This window comes from Pinus tabuliformis, chromosome J (assembly GCF_031772625.1).
Source record: "Pinus tabuliformis cultivar Carrire ecotype Pingquan chromosome J, CPIR1, whole genome shotgun sequence".
In the NCBI taxonomy this organism is placed as follows: domain Eukaryota; kingdom Viridiplantae; phylum Streptophyta; class Pinopsida; order Pinales; family Pinaceae; genus Pinus; species Pinus tabuliformis.
In genome coordinates, this window is record NC_142295.1 from 445,004,242 (window position 1) to 445,026,589 (window position 22,348).

General features: G+C 40.6%; 1 protein-coding gene across 1 annotated transcript in view; it reads right to left on the reverse strand.

Annotated features, from left to right (window-relative positions):
* Nucleotides 1–22,348, reverse strand: part of LOC149227727 (uncharacterized) — a 279,748-nt gene that overhangs the window by 250,070 nt on the left and 7,330 nt on the right. The gene's annotated exons all lie outside the window — the stretch shown is intronic.

Below are 22,348 nucleotides of genomic sequence, written 5' to 3' on the forward strand. Positions count from 1 at the left end.
CTTCGGTTATTTGATGATAAATGATTGTTAATCATGGAATTATAAAGTTCATGTTTCTGCAGCATTCGATAAACAATTATTTAATCATTAACTCCATAAGGCACTGGTACATTAATTTTTAAATCAATCAGGTGCTAATTTGCCTTACTGGGTCTCCCAACCCAACTGGTCCATAGTTGGTCTTCGTTCATCCCATAGGGTCTACCCCCCTTAGCCTCGGAAGACAGCTTAAACGGAGAGATCGGGGATCAGGGTGATAGCCCCCGGTTTGAGCGTTGTCGTGACAATCTATGCGCCAACATTTTTTGGCGCCGTTGCCGGGGACATTTTATTCTCGGCGTTTCAACGACAATCATCCTTCTCATTCCTTATCTTTTCATATGGCCCGACAACGCCAACATTTTCTAGCATCGCTGCCGGGAATAGAGTTTTTCTGTCCCTAGCATTTCAATGACATTCATCTTTTCATTTCTCATCATTCTTTCATCTTTCTCATCTCTCATTTGAGCTGGCAGATTCAACATTTTTTTGCATCATTTGGATCTTTTCATCACCTTATCTTTCGTCATATCAGCGACAACTCTTCAATTCGTTTCTTGTTTGGGTGGTGACTCCATTCCATTTCTTTTATTTTTTCCCAGACAAGAAGCCTCCCTCATATCTACTTGTTGGTTGCTTTTTGGATCCTAGAATTAGATTCATTGTTCAGGTGGCGACTCCACTTCTTTCATCTCTTTCATCTCTTGAGCAGAGATCTCTTTCTATCACCCATTTGGTCCCTCGTTATTCGTCTTGGATTATTCGTTTAAACCATGTCATTTTATTGATGATCTCCATGATGTTCTGAAAGTGGCCATTTCTAAATTACTTTTGTTCTCAGGTGTTTATTCAATCTTTGTTAGAAAGCATCTAGGCAAGTTTACTCGTATAATGATCATATATTGTAGACCCCCTCAGTATAATCATGAAGATGTCAAAATGCGTCTTTTTGTCTTTTCTTTAGAGGGTGATGCTTTGAATTGGTTTAACAATTGTTCTAAAGATTCTTTCACTTCTTTACAAGACATTGTCGATGCTTTTAAAGATAGATATGGTGATTCAGATAGCTTGCCTTGTGCCCCTAAAATTGTGCAATAGAATGAAAGTAATCTTATAAAAGGTCCAGCTGTCGATGAAAGATTTCAAAATAATTCTTCATATCAGAATGTGCCATCCACCTGTACCATTGCAGATCAAATCCATGATAGTGGAAAAGCAGGGACAAATTATAAAATCAGTGTCGACAATGAAAGGGAAGATCAAAAGCAAATTATACAAGAACTAATGCTGCTGGTAAAAAATATGGAGATTAATCAAACTAATTACGCCAATGATGTGAGAACTTTATGCACCCACCTGGAAAAACATAATAGGGAGATGGAGATCATGCAAAATCAGCATGCTAGGGAAATTGAGGCCATGAAGACTAATCATGACACAAAAATTAATTTTATGCAAAGCAAGTTATCAGGTTTAGAGGAAAATATGACGACCATGAAAGCTAATCACGATAGGGAAATTAATTCTATGCAAGACAAGTTGTTAGCTATGGATGAAGAAATGACTATCATGACATTCGATCATAATAATCAGTTAGCTACCATGCAAGCAAATCATAAGGAAGAGATAAACTCTATGTAGCATTGCTTGATGACCATAAAAGAAAAAGACGATAAAGTAATAAAAGATATGGAAGCTGATCAAATATGTCTTCAGAAAAAGTTATTGACCATGGAAGAAGACCATGCTAGGGAAATCAATGCTATAAAGGTTGAACACTCTAGTCAGATAGATGCCATTAAAATACAGGTTCAGAAATTTCAACAATGGTCAGGGGATGAAGGAAACCAGGGAACGTCACTAGATTAGGAGCCTCCTTATTTGTTGGAACAAGCTCCATCTTATTATGAGGTCCTTTGTTCCACTGAAAAGTGGATAATTGAAGGTGACCTGGATAAAAGGGAAATTAATAATCAGGTTGATGCTCACACTGTTAATCCACCAGTCATAGAAGATCAAGTTATAACTCATGGCACCTATGAGATTGATCCATCATCCTTGACAGGGCAGATGCAGAATGAAGAAAGACATGTCACGCATATCTTACATACTTCATCTGAGAGCTTTGAAGCAGAAATTTCCATGTCATTAGTGATACAACCTGCCATGAAGAAAAAACACAAGAGAAAGAAAAAGAGAAAAAGATTTGATGCATCAGATGGCTGCGAACAACTTGATTTTCGGATAGGAAAAAGTCCTACCATATGTAGAATTGGACATGGCACATCCGACAAGCAGCCAACAGATTTGCCTGAAAGTAGGCAAATGCTCAGTATACACTATATTGAACACATCTGATGCCATGGGGCATCCTCTATATTTCTAACCCTGCTCCTTTTTTACTTTTCATGTTACTAGATAGTTAATAAATGAAGAGTTTATATCTTTTCTGTGCTTAATGTTATATGGTATTTTTGGATGGACGCTACTTATGTTTTGTTGTGTGTTGCATGGAAGCAGATTCTGGATTCTCACATTCCTACAGTGCAGCAACGTGTTCTCAAGTAGAGCCAGATGTTGACCACTACATGTCAACTACCCATAACAGTACACCCCCTTTTTTCGCAAAAGGAATAATGCTTAATCGACATGTTTGTGCCATTCGACTTCCATCATCAGCCTGATCGTGTTATGTTGTAAACTCAGTCTGCATGTGTAAATTATAAATAATTTTAGCAGATATGAGTCATGTATGTAAATTGCCTAGGTGGACCTAATTTTTTAGTGATAATCTACGTTCCGGAAGGTTTTTTGTCTCACCGATCCATGATTGGCAGAGATTTCCTTCAGCCTAACCCCAAAGCCGGAATGAATTGTCATTAGAATCTTAGGGGTATCCTAGTGTGTTGGTCTGCTAGATTATGTTTGGTCGCAGAACTGGGTGGTCTATGAGGGTCTATGTGAAATGGGTTTTCCCCTTTGAGATGTAAAATTGTAAAAGTCATGATGTAAAGTGTCTTGAGGGTTAGAAAATGTTTTAATCCCCTCATAAGTCCTAAGTCCTAGGTCCTAGGTAATTTTTCCAAAGGCTAAGTTTGAGGATCCAAAAAACAAAAATTAAAAAAAAAAATTAAAAAAATAGATAAAAAATAATAATAAAGTAATAAAAATAATTAAAAATAATAATAATAATAATAAAATAATAAAATAAAATAAAATAATAAAATAAATGGAAATTTTGAGAAAACAAATGCAAAATTTTAATTTTTAATTTATTAAAATTTCGACAGATGAGATTAAAAGATATCTTGATCCTCATCGACGGTCGTGATCATTTTGACATGGATCACTTGAACTAGCAGTTGGGAAATTTTCCTTTAAATAGGGTGCTAGGGATCATTTGAGATCAAGATTTGATCTGAGAGTTTGGTGCTAAAGAAAGCTCTCTTGTAGTCATTTTTGTGCAATAAAGAAAGACTTTGGGGTTAAAATCTTGCTGGTGTTACTCTTCTGGAAATGCTGTAAGTTCTTTTATTTTTCTGCATAATTTTATTTTCAGTCATCGATAATAGCTTGATGAAGATTAATTCAGGCACAGGTATCTTGTCTGATCTCTGGGCTTTGAATGATAGTTTAGATTCTGAAATATAATGGCAGGTATCTCCATTTGATCTCGATTTCATTATTGTTTTGTCCCTCTATGTTAATGGTTGATTTTAAGCTGTGTAGGAAATCTCAGTTTTGAGTTTACTGAGCGTTAGGGGAATTTCTCGGCTGAACCGGCCAACTCCCGGATTGTGTTTTCTAAAAGAGCCCAGCTAGTTTTAATCCTAGGCTTGTCATTTGAAATATTTTATGAATGCATGAAGGGTTTTTCTGAAGCATCTCACATTAAAATTAAATTCTGAAAATATCACTGTGGATTATTGACAAATCTGGCTGTTTAAGAGTCGAAAATTTGTAAATATTGTAAATTTTTAGCTGGTTTTAGGGTTTTCAGTTTTGATTTTAAATTTAGAATTTTACAATCTTAAAAAAAAAATTATAAAAATAACAAAAAGAAATTCGATTTTGTTTATATTTTATGCTATTAGGTGTTAGTTCTTTTTAATTAGATTCTTTTTGTTATTGACTTTTATTTAGTTTAGGTTCTAGTCTTAGAAATGGGTATTTTTAAGTTTAGTTTTGTTTTGATTTTGATTTTAAAATAAATAAAAAAATCATAAAAAAAAAAATACCAAAAGCATAAAATGTTTAATTCTTAGGTTTTTTTTTTTTGTTAGTCTTGTTTTATTTAGACTTTAGTTTTATTTTATTTAAAAATATAAAAATATTTAAAAGTTAAGAATCTTTGAAAAAGGCTAATTAAAAAATTGGAATTCTTTTTAAGGTCTTTTCTCTGTTGTGTTGAACTTAAATGTGCTTAAAATGTTTATATCTGGAGATTAACTATTTGAAATTTGGTTAGCATTTAAATTTTGTGGTTGTTTAAAGGATTCTTTCTTTAGAAATTTAATTGTTGGGAAATTGTAAGGCATTGTACATTTATTGATTATCTCACATCTGGAAATATAAATCTTTGCTTGGGTTATTTGATGATAAATGATTGTTAATCATGGAATTATAAAGTTCATGTTTCCGTAGCTTTCGATAAACAATTATTTAATCATTAACTCCATAAGGCATTGGTACATTAATTTTTAAATCAATCAGGTGCTAATTTGTCTTGCTGGGTCTCCCAACCCAATTGGTCCACAGTTGGTCTTCATTCATCCCATAGGGTCTACCCCCCTTAGCCTCGGGAGACGGCTTAAACGGAGAGATCGGGGATCAGGGTGATAGCCCCCCGTCTGAGTGTTGTCGTGACAATCCATGCGCCAACATTTTTTGGCGCCGTTGCCGGGGACATTTTATTCTCGGCGTTTCAACGACAATCATCCTTCTCATTTCTTATCTTTTCATCTGGCGCAGCAACGGCAACATTTTTTGGCGCCGCTGCCGGGGATAGAGTTTTTCTGTCCCTGGCATTTCAACGACATTCATCATCTCATTTCTCATCATTCTTTCATCTTTCTCATCTCTCATTTGAGTTGGCAGGTTCAACACTTTTTTGCATCATTTGGATTTTTTCATCACCTTATCTTTCGTCACATCAGCAACTACTCTTCAATTCGTTTCTTGTTTGGGTGGCGACTCCATTCCATTTCTTTTATTTTTTCCTAGACAAGAAGCCTCCCTCATATCTGCTTGTTGGTTGCTTTTTGGATCTTAGAATTAGATTCATTGTTCAAGTGGCGACTCCACTTCTTTCATCTCTTGATTCTCTTGAGCAGAGATCTCTTTCTATCACCCATTTGGTCCCTCGTTATTCGTCATGGATTATTCGTTTAAACCATGTCATTTTACTGATGATCTCCATGATGTTCCGAAAGTGGCCATTTCTATATTAGCTTTGTTCTCAGGTAGTGATTCAGTCTCTGTTAGAAAGTATCTAGGCAAGTTTACTTGTATAATGATCATATATTGTAGACCCACTTAGTATAATCATGAAGTTGTCAAAATGCGTCTTTTTGTCTTTTCTTTAGAGGGTGATGCTTTGAATTGTTTTAACAATTGTCCTAAAGATTCTTTCACTTCTTTACAAGACATTGTCGATGCTTTTAAAGATCGATATGGTAATTTAGATAGCTCGCCTTGTACCCCTAAAATTGTGCAACATAATGAAAGTAATCTTATAAAAGGTCCAGCTGTCGATGAAAGATTTCAAGACAATTCTTCATATCAGAATGTGCCATCCACCTGTACCATTGCAGATCAAATCCATGATAGTGGAAAAGCAGGGACAAATTATAAAATCAGTGTCGACAATGAAAAGGAAGATCAAAAGCAAATTATACAAGAACTAATGCTGTTGGTGAAAAATATGGAGATTAATCAAACTAATTACGCCAATGATGTGAGAACTTTATGCACCCACTTGGAAAAACGTAATAGGGAGATGGAGATCATGAAAAATTAACATGCTAAGGAAATTGAGGCCATGAAGACTAATCATGACACAGAAATTAGTTTTATGCAAAGCAAGTTATCAGGCTTAGAGGAAAATGTGACGACCATGAAAGCTAATCACGATAGGGAAATTAATTCTATGCAAGACAAGTTGTTAACTATGGATGAAGAAATGATTATCATGACATTTGATCATAATAATCAGTTAGCTACCATGCAAGCAAATCATAAGGAAGAGATAAACTCTATGCAGCATTGCTTGATGACCATAAAAGAAAAAGACGATAAAGTAATAAAAGATATGGAAGCTAATCAAATATGTCTTCAGAAAAAGTTATTGACCATGGAAGAAGACCATGCCAGGGAAATCAGTGCTATAAAGGTTGAACACTCTAGTCAGATAGATGCCATTAAAATACAGGTTCAGAAATTTCAACAATGGTCAGAGGATGAAGGAAACCAGGAAACGTCACTAGATCAGGAACCTCCTTATCTGTTGCAACAAGCTCCATCTTATTATGAGGTCCTTTGTTCCATTGAAAAGTGGATAATTGAAGGTGACCTGGATAAAAGGGAAATTAATAATTAGGTTGATGCTCACACGATTAATCCACCAGTCATAGAAGATCAAGTTATAACTCATGGCACCTATGAGATTGATCCATCATCCTTGACAGGGCAAATGCAGAATGAAGAAAGACATGTCACGCATATCTTACATACTTCATCTGAGAGCTTTGAAGTAGAAAGTTCCATGTCATCGGTGATACAGCTTGCCATGAAGAAAAAACGCAAGAGAAAGAAAATGAGAAAAAGATTTTATGCATCAGACGGTCGCGAGCAACTTGATTTTCGGATAGGAAAAAGTCCTACCATATGCAGAATTGGACATGGCACATCCGACAAGAAGTCGACAGATTTGCATGAAAGCAGGCAAATGCTCAGTATACACTATATTGAACACATCTGATGCCATGGGGCATCCTCTGTATTTCTAACCCTGCTCGTTTTTTTCAGCATTTTCATTTCTGTTTTAGGATTAGATTTAATTTTCATGTTACTAGATAGTTAATAAATGAAGAGTTTATATCTTTCTTGTGCTTAATGTTATATGATGATTTTTTATGGACGCTACTTATGTTTTTTTGTGTATTGCATGGAAGCAGATTCTGGATTCTCACATTCCTACAATGCAGCAACGTGTCCCCAAATAGAGCCAGATGTTGACCACTACATGTCAACTGCCCATAGCAATACACCCTCTTTTTTCACAAAAGGGATAGCGCTTAATTGACATGTCCGTGCCATTCGACTTCCATCATCAGCCTGATCGTGTTATGTTGTAAACCCAGTCTGCATGTGTAGATTGTAAATAATTTTAGCAGATATGAGTCATGTATGTAAATTGCCTGGGTGGACCTAATTTCTAGTGATAATCTACGTTCCGGAAGGTTTTTTGTCTCACCGATCCATGATCGGTAGAGTTTTCCTTCAGCCTAACCCCAAAGTCGGAATGAATTTTGTCATTAGAATCTTAGGGGAATCCTAGTGTGTTGGTTTGCTAGATTATGTTTTGTCCCAGAACTGGGTGGTTTATGAGGGTCTATGTCAAATGGGGTTTTCCCCCTTGAGATGTAAAATTGTAAAAGTCATGATGTAAAGTGTCTTGAGGGTTAGAAAATGTTTTAATCCCCTCATAAGTCTTAAGTCCCAGGTCCTTGGTAATTTTTCCAAAGGCTAAGTTCGAGGATCCAAAAAACAAAAATTAAAAAAAATTAAAAAAGAAAAGTTAAAAAAAATAGATAAAAAATAATAATAAAGTAATAAAAAAAATTTAAAAATTTAAAAAAATAATTAGAAAATAAAATAAAATAAAAATAATAAAATAATAAAATAAGTGGAAATTTTGAGAAAACAAATGCAAAATTTTAATTTTTAATTTATTAAAATTTCGACGGATGAGATTAAAAGATATCTTGATCCTCATCGACGGTCGATATCATTTTGACATGGATCACTCGAACTAGCTGTTAGGAATTTTTCCTTTAAATAGGGTGCTAGGGGTCATTTGAGATCAAGATTTGATCTGAGAGTTTGGTGCTAAAGAAAGCTCTCTTGTAGTCATTTTTGTACAATAAAGAAAGACTTTGGGGTTAAAAATCTTGCTGGTGTTACTCTTCTGGAAATGCTGTAAGATCTTTTATTTTTCTGCATAATTTTATTTTCAGTCATCGATAATAGCTTGATGAAGATTGATTCAGGCACATGTATCTTGTCTGATCTCTGGGGTTTGAATGATAATTTAGATTCTGAAATATAATAGCAGGTATCTCCATTTGATCTGGATTTCACTATTGTTTTCTCTCTCTATGTTAATGGTTGATTTTAAGTTGTGCAGGAAATCTTAGTTTTGAGTTTACCAGGCGTTAGGGGAAGTTCTCGGCTGAACCAGCCAATTCCTGGATTGTGTTTTCTGAAAGAGCCCAACTAGTTTTAATCCCGGGCTTATCATTTGAATTTTTTTGTGAATGCATGAAGGGTTTTTCTGAAGCATTTCACATTAAAATTAAATTATGAAAATATTACTGTGGATTATTGACAGATCTGGCTGTTTAAGAGTCGAAAATCTGTAAATATTGTAAATTTTTAGCTGGTTTTAGGGTTTTCAGTTTTGTTTTTTGGCACATTTTACTTCTGGGTTTTATGTTTTTGCCATTGCAGGTTGCATGTATAGATTTTAAAATTTTGCAGGGTTTCCAGCAAACAATCTAAAGCAGCTGGTTCAAAATTTTAAGAGCCCTGGTAAATCTTAAGAAGGTTTTTCGATCCATTTATTTGCTGTCTGGGGTTTCATTATTCGCAGGAAGTTTGTTCGAAATTTTTTATGTGCTGCCCTGGGCTTACAACAGGCTCCCCATCAATTTCCTGCCTAGCCTTCACGCTGCCATACATATCTGCTTCTATCCCCATGCTGCGTCCTTCTCCATGCTGCGTGTATGCTGCCATAGCTGCAAAAAAAAAACCTGTGTGTGTGTCCGTCCACCATTCAAAACCCATGTATCCTCTGCTTGCAGTCATCTATTTCCACGCTGCTCATCTCACCCATACCGTCTCCTGATGCTTGCCATTACCAGCATTCCAACTCTGCATTCCTTTTCACCTGCAATAAACCCTCAGTTCTCAGCACCTTACGCTGCCATCGTCACTCTCTGTTTGCATGTAGTTCCTCACCTTCACGCAGCTGCCGTCCAGCTCTTACGCAAACCTCCATATTTGCAACAGCAAAAAACAAATTAAAAAAAAAAATCGATTTTGTTCCATCTCTACGCAGCTATATCAACATCCATATAACCTGCAAAATCGCTGCCATTTCACATTTATCTCACTGCCTCTCCTCGCTGCGTACGCTGGCCCTTTCCTTCCTGGATCTGCCCCTTGCCATTGCATCCTCACCAACAACCCTCGACGTCGCCATCTCTCTACCTACATCTTCACCTTCCAGCGATCGATCTCCCTCGACCTTCATTTCTGTGGCTTCCGCCAGCTGCTCTCATACACTCTCCAAACCGTAGCTGCACCTGCATTTTACAACAACAAAAAACAAAAAAAAAATTCATATGCGTAAGTTTTTCTTTGTTGTTTATTTTTTATATGCGTGGGCAGGTTTTTAATGTAAGACATCTGATTTCATGTTTATTTTGTAAGTATATCCTTGAAATTATATTCTTTTTTTTGGGCTCTTAGGTTAGCGTAGTTATCTCTATTTTTTGTCTACTTTGATTTCATTTAGATAGACTTTCAAATTTTCATTACGATGTATATACGTGAGGTTTTTTTTTTTTTGAGTTAGATTTTAATTCTTTGATTTTATTAAGTTAGATTTTAAGTTTTAGATTTAGATTTTATTTTATATAGTTTAGAATAGATTTTAATTTATTTCTGATTTTTAGTTTTAGAATTTAAAAGATATATAAAAATAAAAAATAAAAAATAAAAAATAAAAAAGAAAAAAGAAAAAGAAGGTTTCCTTTTTATTTTTTTGGATCTTAGTTTAAATTAAAAAAAAATAATAATAATTAAAAAGGTTAAAAAGGGTTAGTTTTAGGATTATTTTTTAAATCTAGAATTAAGTTTAGATTAGATTTTAGTTTTGATTTTAAATTTAGAATTTTACAATCTAATTTTTTTTTTATAAAAACAACAAAAAGAAATTCGATTTTGTTTATATTTTATGCTATTAGGTGTTAGTTCTTTTTAATTAGATTTTTTTTGTTGTTTACTTTTATTTAGTTTAGGTTCTAGTCTTAGAAATGGGTATTTTTAAGTTTAGTTTTGTTTTGATTTTGATTTTAAAATAAATCAAAAAATCATAAAAAAAAAAATACCAAAAGCATAAAATGTTTAATTCTTAGGTTTTTTTTTTTTGTTTGTAAGTTTTGTTTTATTTAGACTTTAGTTTTGTTTTACTTAAAAATTAAAAATGTTTGAAAAAGGCTAATTAAAAAATTGGAATTTTTTTTTAAAGTCTTTTTTCTGTTGTGATGAAGTTAATTGTGCTTAAAATGTTTATATCTAAAGATTAACTATTTGAAATCTGGTCAACATTTAAATTTCGTGGTTGTTTAAAGCATTCATTCTTTAGAAATTTAATTCCTGGGAAATTGTAAGGCATTGTACATTTATTGATTATCTTGCAAAATAAATCTTTGCTTGGGTTATTTGATGATAAATGATTGTTAATCATGGGATTATAAAGTTCATGTTTCTGCAGCTTTCGATAAACAATTATTTAATCATTAACTTCGTAAGGCACTGGTACATTAATTTTTAAATGAATCAGGTGCTAATTTGCCTTGTTGGGTCTCCCAACCCAACTGGTCCACAATTGGTCTTCATTCCTTCCATAGGGTCTACCCCCCTTAGCCTCGGGAGACTGCTTAAACGGAGAGATCGGGGATCAGGGTGACAGCCCTCGGTCTGAGCGTTGTTGTGACAATCTATGCGCCAACAGAACCCATCAGAAATATTAATTATTTTAATATCTCTTTCACCGAGCAAAATTTCCCCAAACCATTTCTGGGTCTTGGAGATCTCATGTGCTTTAGCCTCTCCACCAATTTTCATGGCTAGAGCATATCCGATGCTAACCCAAATCAACACTCCCTCTTAGTGATGAATGTGCTCTAGTAACTGAGCATCACCCTGATTATATGGCATTGATACCTGTGCCGATGCTAGTCCTCCCCGCCCAAAATCCTTTGCACTTCTGCATCCTGTACTGCTGCCCATGGCTCTGCCACTGCCACTGCTACACCCATACGACAACTTCCTCTGCATCCGTGCTGCTGCTGGTCATTTCTCCCAACATTGCATCTACACTGCAGTTCTCTCTCATCATGCTGCATTGTGCTACTGCACTACAACTTAGTTACTGAGAAGTAAATAACTGATCCACCCAACTACTGACATCCTTACCAGACTAGAAACCCTCCCGATGCTGAAGCTCACTCTGCCGCTATCCTGTGCTTCCTCTGTTGCCTCTGCGCTGCTGCAACAACTTTTTGCCTCTCGCACTGTTGCAAACCTCTTTGTGCCATCCTGCACTACTGCAACCTCCTCTGTGCCTCTCGCATTGCTGCAACCTCTTTGTGCTGCTTGGGACTACTGCACTCTAGCACTCTCTGCCGCTTCATTTGCATCCGCTTCTACCAACATCCGCCATCCTGCTACTCTCACTTCGGGGCTCTCGTAGCCAGGTATGATCCAAGAGTTTGGGTACCTCAAGGATCCTGCCCCTCATCATCTGTAGTCCTCGTGACTATAGCTCGATGTCTCCCCACCTCTTCTCTAGAGGTACATGAGCACTCATGACACAATTGTCATCCTCCTCTACCTCATTTTCCGCATTTGCTGGCGCTGCCTTGGAGTTAGATGCCTCTCCCTTATTCTTCTTCCTCGGACACTGGTTCGCATAATGCCCCAGTTCCCCACAGTTGAAGCATTTTATCTTGGAGAGGTCCTTTTTCTTCCTCTTTTCTTGCTTCCCTGCAAATGCCAGAGCTGCATCCTCTTCCTCCTCTTTCTTGACCCGGGCTCCTTTGCTGCTACTTCCCATCTTGGTTAGCCATCTGATCTCTTCTTGGTGAAGAGCTGCCCACAATTCTTCCCAATCTGGAAGATTCACTCTGCCCAGAATGCTCTGGACGAATGTCTCCCACTCCTCGGAGACTACGTTTAGAGCGGTCCTCACCATCAACTCCTGATCCAGTGTGGCCCCTATGGAAGTCAGTTGGTCCCTGATCTCTTACAACCTGCTGAGGAAGTGATCTACTTGCTCCCCCTTCTACATCTGGTAAGACCGCAACTGATTCCCCAGTAGCATCTTCCTCTGCATGGAAGTGCCTTGATACAATGTCTTCAAGGTATCCCACATTTCCTTTCCCGTCTCCTTCTCGGTAATATGTTGGACCACATGATCTTTGACTCCATCAAGGATTATGCATTTCGCTTTGGCCATCGCATCCTCATACCTTTCATTGTCAGCGGGGTCGACTGGGATAGCCACAGTTCTCAAGGTGAAGGCCTTGATCCGATGTCTATCTAGAACGGACAGGATCCTGGCCTTCCAGATGACAAATTTGGACGCCCTGTCTAGCCTATCCTGATCCCTCGGTCCATTCATGGCCATCTCTCTGCTCTTCTTTTCAATTCCTCTGAATCTCTACTTCCGTCCTGAAAGTTCTCTTTTCAACTGCCTCTGAGTCACTACTTCCCTCTTGGAAGTTCTCTGCTAGACTCCCTCTAAGTCTTGATTTCCCTCCTGGAAATCCCCCTGCCAACCGTCGAATCGCACCTCTCCAATCTCCTATGCACCTGCAACACTGATGTGGATTTCTTGGCTAGAAATCCGCCTAGGTAGCGACTCCCTCTACCTTGGTTTTGTCCCGTTAGGTACTGTTCTGTCTCGGCAACAACAACACCCCACCAGCTGCACTCCTCGCAATTTGTCCACAGCTTCCTATGCCCTAGCAACTGAAGGACTGAGCCTCTATGCTCTGCGCAATCCCAGGAAGGTTGATTTGCTCCCTTGGCCAACTGCGTTGTGATATTCCTAATTAGCTATGGCTAATTGGAATATTCGATTTAGAATAAAAAGTCACTTCCTAGGTAGCACAACGTTGTAACTTAAAGGGGAGCCAAGGGGGCCAAAGGGGGATGCAGAGATGGAGCCCATGCAGACACATGGAGAGACTGCGCAGGAGGGAAGAACACGTGGCAAGAGGAGAAACACACAGGAGGAGGTGAGCGTAGGGATTGTGAGAGGCAGAGGCTATAAAATAGAGAGGAGTCCCCTCATTTTGGATCATTCAGTTATGTGCATTTTGAGCTAGTCATTTCGACTTCTGCGCATGTTGGTTGTTTAGCTAGTTTACAACACTGTTTAGTGCATCGAGTGTCTCCGTTCGAAGATCTCACCCTTAGCCCCGGGGGACTTCAAGTGCCTGATAGGGCAAGGTATTTCCTTTGGTGTTTCAGTAGTAGTTTCATCATCATTCCAGCAGCAGTTTTAGCAGCGTATTGGAGAACTGCGTAGCACTGGGAGAGGGACGTAGTTCTTTCTGGTAGCAGTGTTGGATCGGGGTTTTGTAGGAGGATTTATGCTGGGAGGTTGAGCAGGGATCCAACTCTTGTCTCATTAGAGGATTTTGGCAGGGTTTCAGGCAGTGTTTCAGGTAGAGTTTAGAGGGGTTTTCTTCAGTGACAACACAGGGCATTGAAGAACTGCGTAGAACCCCAAGAGGGTGTTTTTCGTGGGTCGACCATACCAGGAAAGCTTTTTGGGTTTTTCTGGGTTTCTTGAATAGAGCCAGAATCCAGAGTTTCATCTTTTTCCAAGGAGGGGAGCGGCCCCAAATCATCATTTGCTTTCTAGCAGCAGCAACATCCACGTAGAGAGGCCATTCTTGTCATTCTCAGAGTATTTCTTCACTTGCTTAGTGCAAGTCGAAGTGCCATCTGTCTAATCACCTCTTGTACTCATTTTGTTGCTCAGTATAATAAAATGGCTTAGCATTTCTCGCTGCATTTCTTGTGTATCTGCTTATATTTCCAGTTTACATTATTATATGCTGTTCCACTGTTATTTTATCACTTCTGGGTTATTATATCATTGCACATATTTGGTTGGAGTTTTTGCTGGGGTTTGAGGAATATTCTGGGTTAGGAATATTACAGTGGTATCAGAGCATAGATCTGGCTCAGCTTGTGGAGCTAGCAATCTATGACACCAGGGGAAAAACCCTATATTCGTTACAGAGGTAGGAGGTACAGAGACACTGGACTTAGGTTGGAGAATACCTATGGGGAGGGACACTGTGTTCCAGTCGTGGACGCAGAACAGGTGGAGCCTGTGGTAGACGCAGAACAAAGAGCCAGTAGTGGACGCAGAACAAATGGCCGACGAGGACGGGAAGAGATTTGCGGATATGCTCCTCAAATCAGTGCAGGATCTGTCGAGGCAGATTGAGGTGATGGGGCAGAGATTCACGGTAGTTGAGGCCAGATAGCATGAGAGTCCACGTGTTTTTCAGATTGGTGAGGGATCAGGGGCATCCCATCACTTTCCGGAGCAGCGTGATACTACGCAGCAGGTGGCCTCACATGCCCCTACACGCTCTACCATGCCCACTTTCTTAGGAGCAGACACGGGGGCCGTAACCCAGCAGGAGGCAGAGCTCGGACATATGGGCGATTATTTTGCAGAGTACCAGGCCTATGGGCAGGAGTTCAGGGAAGCCCTCTCATTCAGAGATTTTGTTCAGCTCTAGCGGGATAGCAGACCCCGTGACCATCACAGAGGGTACCGGCATTACCATGATGGCGACACCCACCGTGCAGCGAGTAGATTCCACTTGCCTACGTTTGATGGCTCATCAAACAGTTCGGAAAAGTCTTGGGTGGAGAAGCTGGACATTTATTTCCAGCTTAACCAGATGTCGGAGGCAGAGGCCATCAAGGTGGCAACATTGCATTTGGATGGCGAGGCCCAGGATTGGTGGTTTCATGGGATGGTTACACTGGGGCACTCCATAGTGACGACATATGCCAAGTTTACCAGGAGACTGATGGAGCGATTTGATCGGAGGGATCCAGAGCAGCATTTCGTTGAGCTGACGAGGCTCAAACAGACAGGGAGCCCAGAGACCTACATTGTAGATTTCTTGAGGGTCTCCATGATGGTGCCAAACCTATCCACGACACGGAGGGTCTATATGTATGTTGAGGGTTTAGTAGAGCCACTTCGGGGTCTAGTCCGATCCACTAGACCAGCCACACTCCAGGACGCTATCAACAGGACCCGGGACTTATAGGATGTCTTACCCAAGACCCGGACACCTTACCCCTAGAGACAAACTTTCCAGTATAAGGGGAAGAACGTGAGGATTCCACCTCCAAAGGGGAATCCAGGACGAGTACAGCTTGATGATGATGCTAGGAGGGAGCTGAAGAAGAAGCGTTTGTGCTTCACATGTCAGGAGCCATGGGCACCGGGACATAGATGTGCTGCTGGTAAAGCACATTTTATTGAGGTCTTCTCCGAGAGCAGTGGAGAAGAGGATCATGAGGATGATGGGGAGGTAGGAAATAGCCATGCCATACAGGGACCTTTACCACCTCCACCACTAGCAACGGGAGGTGCATCATTTGCACCTACCGGAGGGGCCCTTGCAGGATTGCGAGGAGTACCCAAATATTTGATGCTACGCGTATGGGGGACAGTACGTGGCCAGTGAGTATCAGTTTTGGTGGACAGTGGGGCAACCCACAACTTCATCAATGCCCAGATGGTTGAGCGGAGAGGTATACCGACAGAGAGCTTTGATGGGTTTTCAGTCTTGGTCCTCGAAGATCAGACCATGACGTGTGCTCGATATGTTCCAGAGCTTTCAGTGATGATGGGCACCTACACGTTGATTGACCACTTTTTCGTGGTCGATATTTCGAACACCAACATGATACTGGGTGTTTAGTGGCTTATCACTCTAGGGAAGGTCACGACAAATTGGAAGACCTAGAGATGGAGTGGGATGATGAGAAGACAGGGAGGCGTGAGAAGATACGAGGACAACACACATCCGCCTTAGACTATTTCGGCTCATCGGATGGAGGCAATCTTCCCAAAGGGGGACAAAGAGTGGGCAGTGGAGTTGTGTGCATCAGAGGCAGGGACTTTAAGGAAAACGGTACATCCAGAGATACAGTCTATCCTTGATCGGTATGCCATAGTGTTTGGGGAGATTCCACCAGGACAACCGTCGGATCGGGGGTTTGAGCACACCATCGAGCTTGAGCAGGGCATACAGGCCGTGATCACCACCCCCTATAGGCACCCCAAGGCCTATCGGGATGAGATTGAGCGGGCTATCTAGGAGTTGCTGGCTCTTGGGCATATCCGACCGAGCACGAGTCCTTTTGCTTCTTCTGTGGTGTTGGTGAAGAAGAAGGACGGTACATTAAGGATGTGCATTGACTACAGGGCCCTGAACAAGAAGACCCTGAAGAACAGGTACCCCATACCCAGGATCGATGAGTTGATGGATGAGTTGAGAGGGGCACGTTTCTTCTCAAAGATTGATTTGAGATCTGGGTACCATCAGATTCGCGTGAGGGAGCAGGACATTCCCAAGACCGCCTTCAGGTGTCACTATGGGCACTTTGAGTTCTTGGTGATGCCTTTTGGGCTAACCAACGCCCCAGCTACATTTCAGTCCTGCATGAATCACATCTTCCGTAGTCACTTGAGGAAGTTTGTGTTGGTATTCTTTGATGACATTCTCATTTACAGCAGGACTTGGGTGGAGCATCTCCAGCACATTGAGACAGTATTGTGTATCTTATAGGAGCAACAGTTCTATGCCAAACTCTCCAAGTGTGAGTTTGGGTTGACAGAGATGTTGTATCTAGGACACATCATAGGGGTGGACGAAGTGAGGGTCCACGAGGAGAAGATCGGGGCCATCAGAAAATGGCCGGAGCCGAGGAATATGACGAAACTTCGAGGATTCATTGGCATTTGCACTTACTACCGGAAGTTTGTCAAAGGTTTCTCACAACTTGCTGCACCCCTGACATATTTGACAAGGAAGGGAAAATTCAGTTGGTCAGATACAACACAGCGAGCCTTTGACAAGCTTAAGGAGGTTATGAGCAGCTACCTAGTGTTTGCGTTGCCAGATTTTACGCAGCCTTTTGTTTTGGAGTATGATGCGTCGGGAGAGGGGATCAACGCAGTATTGATGCAGGAAGGTCACCCTATAGCCTTCGAGAGCCGGAAACTCCTTCCGCACGAGAGGTTGTATTCTATATAAGACAAGTAGATGCTAGCCATCATGCATGCATTGGCTAAGTACCGGCAGTATCTGGTGGGTAACAGGTTCAGAGTGAGGACTGATCACAACAGCCTCAAGTTCTTTTTGGAGCAGGAGCAACTACAAGAGAGGCAACAGAAGTGGATCATCAAGATCCAAGCATATGACTTTGACATTGAGTATGTCAAGGGTAAGAACAACGTGGTAGCAGATGCCCTTTCACGTAGATCAGCCACGTTGTCTCTTATGAGCTTGGATACAGACTGGAGGGCTCGACTCTTAGTAGAGTACTCCAAGGACTGGTTTGCATGTGAGATTCTGGACGGACAGGTAGCAGATGACAAGTATAGGGTGATCGATGAGATCATCTATTACAGGGATCAGATCTTCTTGACTGAGGGGTCTCAGCTCAAGAAGAAGATACTCCAGGCACCACATGACTCACCATTGGCAGGCCATCAGGGGTTTACTAAAACCTACAGGGCCATCAGAGAGAGGTTCTCATGGAAGGGCCTCAAAGAGGACGTACTCTAGCATGTCAAGGAGTGCGATGTTTGCCAAAGGAACAAGGGAGAGATGAGCCATCCCGCGGGATTATTGCAGCCTCTTCCCATTCCAGAGGGGAAATGGGAGAGTATTTCGATGGACTTCATCACAGGGTTGCCCATGGTACAGGGCAAGGATTGTATCTTTGTCGTCATTGATCAGCTGACGAAGTACGCACATTTCTTTTCCGTATCCGCACATTATACAGCAGCATAGGTGGCCGAGCTGTTCTTCAGAGAGATCTTCAGGCTACATGGTCTTCCTAAGACCATCGTCAGTGACAGGGACAACCGTTTCATGGGCGGGTTTTGGCAGGAGCTTTTTTAGTTGGTGGGGACGGAGTTGACACTGAGTACCAGTTATCACCCACAGACAGATGGGCAGACAGAGATAGTTAACAAGTGGCTAGAGGGCTACTTGCGTAACTATGTCAGTGGGCAGCAACGAGCATGGTTGAGGTGGCTACATCTAGGGGAGTACTGCTACAATACTTCACATCACATGTCCATTGGTATGTCACCATTCTATGCCTTATATGGGTATCATCCTTTATCTTTTGCTGACGTGATGTTTGGTGATAGCAAGGCTCCCAGAGCCAAGATTTGGATCCAAGAGAGTTAGGATATTCTCCGAGCTCTCAAGGATAACATGGCTACAACACAGAATCAGCAGAAGTTGTATGCCGACAGGGGTCGGGTGGAGAGACAGTTCGAGGTAGGGGACATGGTCTACCTACAATTACAACCATACCGACAGTCATCACTAAAGCATAAGGGGGCTGAGAAGCTCAAGCCCCGCTTTTATGGGCCATACAGGGTGATACACAGGGTTGGACAGGTTGCATATGAGCTAGAGCTGCCCCAAGGCAGCAAGATTCATAACGTTTTTCATGTATCATGCATGAAAAAGGCATTGGGGCAGTAGGTGACAGTGACAGATGAGCTACCACCCATGGATGACGAGGGGCATTTGGTATTGCAGCCAGAGGCTATCATTGATACCAGGGAGAGGCAGCTGTGGAGTAGGACGGTCCAGGAATTCTTGGTGAGGTGGAAGAATTTGCCAGATGAGGATGCCACTGGGGAGAGTGAGAGGATCTTGCATCATCGATCACTTCAGTTGCTTGAGGACAAGTAACATTTTGCCGGGGGAGACTGTGATATTCCTAATTAGCTATGGCTAATTGGAATATTCGATTTTGTTCAATTTTTGCCTTACCTTCTATAGTTATTTGTAAATAAAATGTGAGGAAGGGGGACATAACTCACTTTGGAATAAAAATTCACTTCCTAGGTAGCACAATGTTGTGACTTAAAGGGGAGCCAAGGGGGCCAAAGGGGGACACAGAAATAGAGCCCATGCAGACACATGGAGAGACTGCGCAGGAGGGAAGGACACGTGGCAAGAGGAGAAACACGTAGGAGGAGGTGAGCCTAGGGATTGTGAGAGGCAGAGGCTATAAAATAGAGAGGAGGCCCCTCATTTTGGATCATTCAGTTATGTGCATTTTGGGCTAGTCGTTTCGACTTCTGAGCACGCTGGCTGTTTAGCTAGTCTGCAACACTGTTTAGTGCATTGAGTGTCTCTGTTCGGAGATCTCACCCTTAGCCCCAGGGGACTTCGAGTGCCTGCTCGGGCAAGGTATTTCCTTTGGTGTTTCAGCAGTAGTTTCATCAGCATTCCAGCAGCAGTTTTAGCAGTGTATTGGAGAACTGTGCAACACTGGGAGAGGGACACAGTTCTTTCTGGTAGCAATGTTGGATCGGGGTTTTGTAGGAGGATTTATGCTGGGAGGTTGAGCAGGGGTCCAACTCTTGTCTCATTGGAGGATTTTGGCAGGGTTTCAGGCAGAGTTTAGAGGGGTTTTCTTCAGTGACAGCGCAGGGCATTGAGGAACTGCGTAGAACCCCAAGAGGGTGTTTTTCGGGGGTCGGCTATACCAGAAAAGCTTTCTGAGTTTTTCTGGGTTTCTTGAGTAGAGTCAGAATCCAGAGTTTCAGCTTTTTCTGAGGAGGGGAGCAGCCCCAAATCATCATTTGCTTTCTAGCAGCAGCAGCAGCATCCACGCAAAGAGGCCATTCTTGTCATTCTGAGACTATTTATTCACTTGCCTAGTGCAAATCGAGGTGCCATCTGTCTAATCACCTCTTGTACTCATTTTGTTACTCAGTGTAATAAAATGGCTTAGCATTTCTCGCTGCATTTCTTGTGTATCTGCTTATATTTCCAGTTTACATTATTATATGTTGTTCCACTGTTATTTTATCACTTCTGGGTTATTATATCATTGCACAAATTTGGTTGGAGTTTTTGATGGGGTTTGAGGAATATTCTGGGTTAGGAATATTACATGTGTCAACCCTCCTTGTCTCTGCGTGGCTCTTCGTGAGCCCCTTCTGCCTTCTTCTACCTCTGTGTTGACCTCTCTCTGGCTCAAATTGATGACGTAGGCTCTCTGTGTCAACCCTTCTGTGTTGCTTTTTGCCTATGAACAACTTCTGTCACTTGGGACAACTGTTTCTGCTGCAAATTCTCTAATTTAGATGGCGCCTTCAGTTTTCCTGTGATCTGCAACGCTCTAATACCATGTTGAAATTTCTAAGTATTATTGTTAGAAATTTTATCTGTATTCTCTAGTTTATTTCGCCTACTTGTTTAATTACTAACAAGTTATTTAACCATATAAACATTGAAATAAACACATTACAGTGTCAACCATCTACAGATTAACAATTGAAAGAAATAGACAAACACACAAGTGACACCGTTATTTTTGGACAATTGTCCCCCAAAAAATCCAACTTGGGAAAACTAGTGCAACAGTTCTGAGGGTTTTTATTATTAAGCAGCTTTTCTGAGTACTTTGGGTGCCAAACTGGCTCACCTGACAAAGATAAATAATCTGACAGTAATACCTCTCTTCGGAAGCAAATATTTTGAAAGTTTGCCCCACGAAACCCTTTTCTACACAATCTGAAGCACTACGTCAGCCCTCTTGGCCTTTGTGTTAGCCCTCTGAGGATCTGTGAAGCTCTTCTGGCCTCTGTGCAGTCCCTGCTAGCCTCTGCGTGGCTCCCTTTGGTTCTGCCTCTTTGCCTCTCTACTTTTGTGCTGGTCTTCCGGCACTATCCCTGCCTCTTTACCTCGCACTCACTGCCCCTTGCTGCAACTTTGATCACTGATTCGATTTCTCTTAGCAAACCCTGCTCTAGAAAATCGAATGACTTATCACTCTGGTATATCTCCAACTAACTCTCAAGCTTCCTCTTATACTTTTCTTGTTGAATCTTCAACGGCCAAGATTACATCTCTAATCAATGACTAAGATTAAATTTGGCTTGATCCATGTCTTTTAGAACCTTCTAACCCAGTTTTATATTAATACTCGTTAAATATTAATTATTCTAATATCTCCTTTACCAGGCAGAATTTTCCCAAACCATTTTTGGGTCTTGGAGATCTCATGTGCTTTAGCCTCTTCACCAATTTTTATGGCTAGAGCACATCCAATGCTACCCCAAATCAACAAATTAGTCCTTAATTGAGCAATAAGAATTTTGGCTCTCCAAGAGATATTGACCTCTATGTATGCTTTTGGTTGATGACAATGAGTGAGATTAAACACTTCAATATAATACTTTTTCTTTCTTCCTAGCTCTTTATCCCAAGTATACTTGTGGAACTTTTCCATAACAAAAGCTTTTATCTCTTTGTTGTTTATGGGACAAGCGTTCAAGCAAATACCCCATTTACTAAACCATTTGTTATTTTGTTGCATCCAAGTATTTTTTCCCTAGCACAATCTATCATTAAAGACAACTTTAAGCCATCTACCCTCTTCCATTTGCTCAATTTTTTTTAAATACTTTATGACCCGCACCATAGCAATAGCTTCAATAAGAGCAGTTTCACTTAACAAGATAGCATAAGAAACTGCATTTTTAATCTTGAATTTGTTTGTAATCAAACGCTTCTGAATTTTCTCAAATTGTCTCCATTGCATGTCGGATGTACTGCTGGCCCATAGTTCACAACCATAGAGAATTACCGGAATCACTAGAAACCCAAAAAGAGTTTGAGTAGTTTTCTAGTCCCATAACTCTGTCTCTCTAAACCTATTTTGAAAAGCATAAAATGCTTTCCAACCCCCCAAAGTTCTTTTCTTTCTACAACCATTCCAGCTTTGATTTTTGTTGAAATCAATTCCGAGATATTTGTAATCAACAACTTTTTCCTAAATGTTGTCTTCAAAGTAGAACTTTTGTTGGTTATGTTTTCTTTTCTTAGAGAAAACCACTACTTTCATTTCACTGATATTGACTTGCATCCCCACACTACTTTCGTTTAGATGAATGATGATGCTAAGAGGTCACACTACTATTCTT